The 5,572-nt window shown below is 33.4% G+C and overlaps 1 long non-coding RNA gene across 1 annotated transcript; it reads left to right on the plus strand.

Annotated features, from left to right (window-relative positions):
* The first annotated feature begins 274 nt into the window (after positions 1-274).
* LOC136200909 (uncharacterized) lies at positions 275-1,116 on the plus strand. Its single transcript, XR_010673602.1, has 3 exons — positions 275-498; positions 612-668; positions 755-1,116. It is a non-coding gene; the product is annotated as an uncharacterized lncRNA (long non-coding RNA).
* The last annotated feature ends 4,456 nt before the right edge of the window (positions 1,117-5,572 follow it).

The raw sequence follows: 5,572 nt of genomic DNA on the forward strand, positions 1-5,572 counted from the left end.
AGGAATTACAAATTAACTTAACTAAATTAATTACTAAGTAGAATTGGGTAATTAAAATGAATTAATGGGTTGTGATAAAAATTCTAATCCAAAATCATGGATTAATTTGGAATTATGGGTGAAGTTAAATCAATTTAAGTGAGCAGATTTGTAAGAATTAAAAGGAACATGAGGTAAAATCAGGAGAACAGAAAGTTATGAGGTTAATTACTAGTGAATGAAGAGTTTAAGGATAGATTTGAGATAATTATGGGTATAAATTCATATTTTTTTAGGTTAAATTTAACCCTCATTCACGCAGCCCCCCTTCTTATTCTCTCTAAAAACATCCAGCAGCAGCTTCTCCCTATACCACCATCTCAGTTTGTTGTGTAGTTTCCACCGTTGTCTCGTTTCCGTTTAGCCTTGGTTCGCAGCCGTCATCGTTTGCTCCACATCGCCTGTCATAGACCGCCTTCCTCCATCTTCCTCATCGCGGCTCCGTCGTTCGTCCTAGAGGTAAGGTTATTTTGTTGCAGCCGTCATTGTTTGCTCCGCCTCGCTTCTCATGAACCGTCTTTGTTTTTTGATTTTGCTGTTATTTTAAGAGTTTTTTATTTTCTCGTTTACAGATCCAGTCTCTCACTCTTTTGGCTACCCTCGCAGATCTGGCGATTTGTTGCTCCGAGGTAAAAATCTGCCTGAATCTTTCTTAAACAATTTATTTTAATTTCGTTTTTTCTAGCCCTCTAATCTTAATTTATTTTGTTAACAGAAGTGATGCTACTAGAGTTTGATTTCATGCTGGGAATGACGGGATTCGAATAGGTGTTCTAGGCATTGGTTTTGTGTTTGAGAATAAGAAGAGTGTGTATTGGAAGATGTTGAATGTTGAATTCTCTAGCTTTAAATTTAATGAGACTATACAAAATTTGTAATCAAACATTTTTATAAATGTGTGATTTGTAATTTTGTACCGATTAATTTGAAAATGTGTTTATGTTTTATGTTAATGGATGATCATCAGCTTAAAGGTGTTTTATGTTAATTGATGAGCATCAGATTAATTTGGAAATGTGTCACCTAAATTCATCTTCCTTGATAAATAAGGATATATAGAGACATGCATCAAATTAACTCGAATGATGATCTGTGCCTAAAGAACCCTTTAGCGTTAGAATAACCAACTCTAATGATCAACCAACTCTAATGATCAGATCATTAGAGTCGGTTGTCACAAATAACCGTAGCTAAAAAATCATTTAGCCACATTTTTTTTGTAACAACCGTGGCAAACGTAAGGCATTAGAGTCGGTTATAAGTAAAAACCGACTCTAATGCCCCTTTGGCCACGGTTGATAAACCGTGGCTAACGATGCCAAGCATTTGTCACGCCCCCCTTTGGCCACGGTTAAACAACCGTGGCTAATGACGGCAAACGACCGTGGCTATAGGCCATTTCTATACTAGTGTCCATTCCTCATCTGAAGTAATGTCGAATGTGAGCTCTATAATCAACACGCAAATGATTAATGTAGGAGGTAAAGGAAACATTATAAGTAACCTTATTATGTCTAGGCTTGGTGTATAAATGTCGGATTTGTGAGAGAAAAATAGAAAAATTGTGATAAGATAGAAAAATGGAGGGTTACGTTATTGAGTTTGTGTGTAGGGAAAAAGATGAATAGTAAAAAGGTGTATGGAAAAAAATCAAAAATATTTTATGGAAAAAGAATGTATGTTGGATAGGTGAAAAGTTGTAAAAATTAAAGCTGATATGGTGTGGAATTGATTGTGGAAGAAGAAAATGTGTTTTAATTAGAGAATAAAATGGAAAAAGTGAAGGATTGAAGCATTTTTTTTTTGCTGAAAATCAAGTATCTCAAATGAGATTTTCAAAATCTCGATCGTGACAGAGAGTCTCAGTGAAAAATAAATCCTGCTTAAGTTTCTGGCTTGCTGTTTCGGTAGAGATATGGATAATCTCTACAAGGATTGTTTTCTGTTAGGCCAAAAACTTGTATCTTTTACATATTCAACTTATAAAAATTATTTGTTCTTGCATTAATGTTCCGGTAATAATATTTAAACCTGTAAAAATTCAAAAACAACACTAAAAATTAAATTAAAGGTTAGCCATAAGGGCTTTCCTTAAACGAAGAGTTTACAAATAAATAATTTCATTAACATGAAACATATATACACAACCACAAAAATTGAAAATATGCAAACTAAAACATAGAAACATGTTTACAGAGAACAACATGCTAAACATAACGAAACAAATCTAATCTTTATCTTCATGAATGAAAATTCCTCGTTCTTGTACTCGGTTTATTTATATGAATTGTGTACCGTCTCGTCTTAAAAGAAAGAAACCAAGGACCAAGAACTCGAAATAGTTAATATTCATGTTTGACAAATCATTCGTTCTCTAAGAACTCGAGATCAAGGACGGAGAATGGTTCATTCTCGCTCCAAGGAACGGAACTTGCACTAAGATACAACGAATAAAATTCTCATATCCAATTTTCTTGTTTCTTCGAACAGGAAGTAGATATCAAATCGTCTATTTAAAATATGGGAAGAATCCACAACATTACTGTACAATATTTTTTTTTTTTTGTGTTTAAACTAATGCATTAAAGATTAAGGAATTCAGAAATTTTGAGAATGAAAATTGTAATGTTGAAAAATATGTCAAGTTTTTAATTTGTTGGTTCCTAACCAAAAAATCATGCTTATTGAAAAATGAAAAGGTATCTTTTGTGCCTTTTGGTGAATAAAATCAAAAAAATTAGAAAATCAAAAATTTCAGTTGAGATTTTCAGAATCTCTACATGAGCAGAAACTCCTAGAAGGTTGAAAAATAAAAAAAAAAATCTATATTTTAAATAGACGATTTGATATCTACTTCCTGTTCGAAGAAACAAGAAAATTGGATATGAGAATTTTATTCGTTGTATCTTAGTGCAAGTTTCGTTCCTTGGAGCGAGAATGAACCATTCTCCGTCATTGATCTCGAGTTCTTGGAGAACGAATGATTTGTCAAACATGAATATTAACTATTTCGAGTTCTTGGTCCTTGGTTTCTTTCTTTTAAGACGAGACGGTACACAATTCATATAAATAAACCGAGTACAAGAACGAGGAATTTCCATTCATGAAGATAAAGATTAGATTTGTTTCGTTATGTTTAGCATGTTGTTCTCTGTAAACATGTTTCTATGTTTTAGTTTGCATATTTTCAATTTTTGTGGTTGTGTATATATGTTTCATGTTAATGAAATTATTTATTTGTAAACTCTTCGTTTAAGGAAAGCCTTTATGGCTAACCTTTAATTCAATTTTTAGTGTTGTTTTTGAGTTTTTACAGGCTTAAATATTATTACCGGAACATTAGTGCAAGAACAAATAATTTTTATAAGTTGAATATGTAAAAGATACAAGTTTTTGGCCTAACAGAAAACAATCCTTGTAGAGATTATCCATATCTCTACCGAACCAGCAAGCCAGAAACTTAAGCAGGATTTATTTCTCACTGAGACTCTCTGTCGCGATCGAGATTTTGAAAATCTCATTTGAGATTCTTGTTGGAAATTAGGCTAAGGTATAGCAGCGGAAATATAAAATTTTTAACCTATTTCCATAAACCACAAGATCCGTTAACCGTTATTTCATATAAAGAGGGATAAGAAGAATTACCTCTTGATGATCAATCTACCGTTGTTAATGAAGTGCCCACAACTTCAAAAGAGATAGAAACTGTCTACCAATCTGTCCCTATCCGAAACAGACCTTCTAGTCCTCCGAACGACAATCCCTTCGGTGGAAACGTGGAAGAATATGTCTAGAAGCTTCTGTCCAAAAATCGCGACGATCCGACGGTTCAATCTCCGGGAATCCGCGAAATCGTGAACTGGCCTGATGTAGGAGTAGTAAAACGAATTTCTCCCTATTGTTTGTTTTTCTTCTTCGAGTTCCCAAACACGAAATAAAACACAGGAAGATTAATTTAGTATCAACCGTTGAATAGCAACCAAAGTATATTGCCTCTAATTAATCAACACAAGATCAATGATAAAAGAAATAGATGAAAATCAATTGATCAAACGAAGCCGTAGAGAAATCTCGTCCTCGAACTAGGGGTGTCGAATTTTCTCTCTCTTGGACTAGGTGAATTTCGAAAATCACAAGTAGGGTATGGCTTGCTTGGATTTCGAAAATCTCAAGGGAAGGGGTATTTATATTCTCTTGTATCTAATCCCTAGTTAGATAGAATTAGGTTACTGAATAGGAATTCCATTCGGAATAGAATTCCTAATTATTATCTCACTATATATCTAATATATTAAGGATAATAATAATAACCTTATTGGATAATAATAGGAGTATATTAATCTAATTAAAACTCCTAACTTAATTATTTCTTAATTAATTTAATTCATATTCCTAATCTAATTAGGATTAACAAAATCAAATTAATTATTCATGTATATCACTACATGAATTTCGACCCCCTTATGTCCATGGGCCTTATTGGGCTCAATTGGGCTTCTATCAATTAATTAACATCTATCTCTCTTTTAGGTTCCAAGTCTTATGTGTGATCCATTAGGTTCTTATTGCTTCTAGCCGTATGCAACGTTATTAAATTAATTTTCAAAGAATTATATTTAATCTTTGCATAACGGAATGATGTACAGAGTATGTGATTAGCAAGTCCGTAATTATTCCCCCAGAGCTATAAGAAGACAGGTTGATTATGTCGTTAACCTTTCCGTATTAGTTTCAGTATAATTCGATCCTTTATCAACTACATCCTTGAACTGAATCTTATCACTATGGGTGATGTCAAGTCACATATAGCGAGACGTTCGTTTTACTTGTACAGGCCGAGTCAACTCAAAAAGATAGGTTAAGTGAAATCTGTATTTCTTACTCTTAAGCTATCACCTTGCAAGGATTTAGAGTCGAGTCTTCCACAAGCGATCCATGGATGTATCTCCCATTTATCGGGAGTGATAAATGTCAATCCAATATTTAATGACTCCGTAATTACTTCCTGTGATACCCAACGTCTAATGTTCACACCCCAGAGCCATCTCTGTTAAGGATCGTGTTACACCAGAGTCAAAGCATCACATTCCGTAATCCAGAATACCAATTAATATTCCTTTGAGTCTGAGGATTAGTTATACCTATTAATACCAATGAGATGAACAGGTGACAAGGATGAATCTACCCATCCTGTTATCTCAAATCGGATCCCCAATCCTAATGAACAACGTTTCATCGGATCTATGTAACTGTCTAGATATCTGTATATATGAAGCTTGTGAGATCAGCTTTCTGTCGGACAGAAGACATTGTTACATACAAGTCTCAACAGTGATATGTCAATCCCAAACATATCACTTGACTTGGAGTGGTTTTAAGTTTATCAGTTTACTATAAAGTTTTGTCTCACTTCATGCTTGTATGAACACTTTATAATCACTTTAAATAAACTTACGGATTTCCTTTTATTAGACTTTATTTAGTACTTAAAAGGGATTGTCTTTATATAGTTATAAAACATATATCTCATTAA

Source organism: Euphorbia lathyris, chromosome 7 (genome assembly GCF_963576675.1).
Source record: "Euphorbia lathyris chromosome 7, ddEupLath1.1, whole genome shotgun sequence".
Classification (NCBI taxonomy): Eukaryota; Viridiplantae; Streptophyta; class Magnoliopsida; order Malpighiales; family Euphorbiaceae; genus Euphorbia; species Euphorbia lathyris.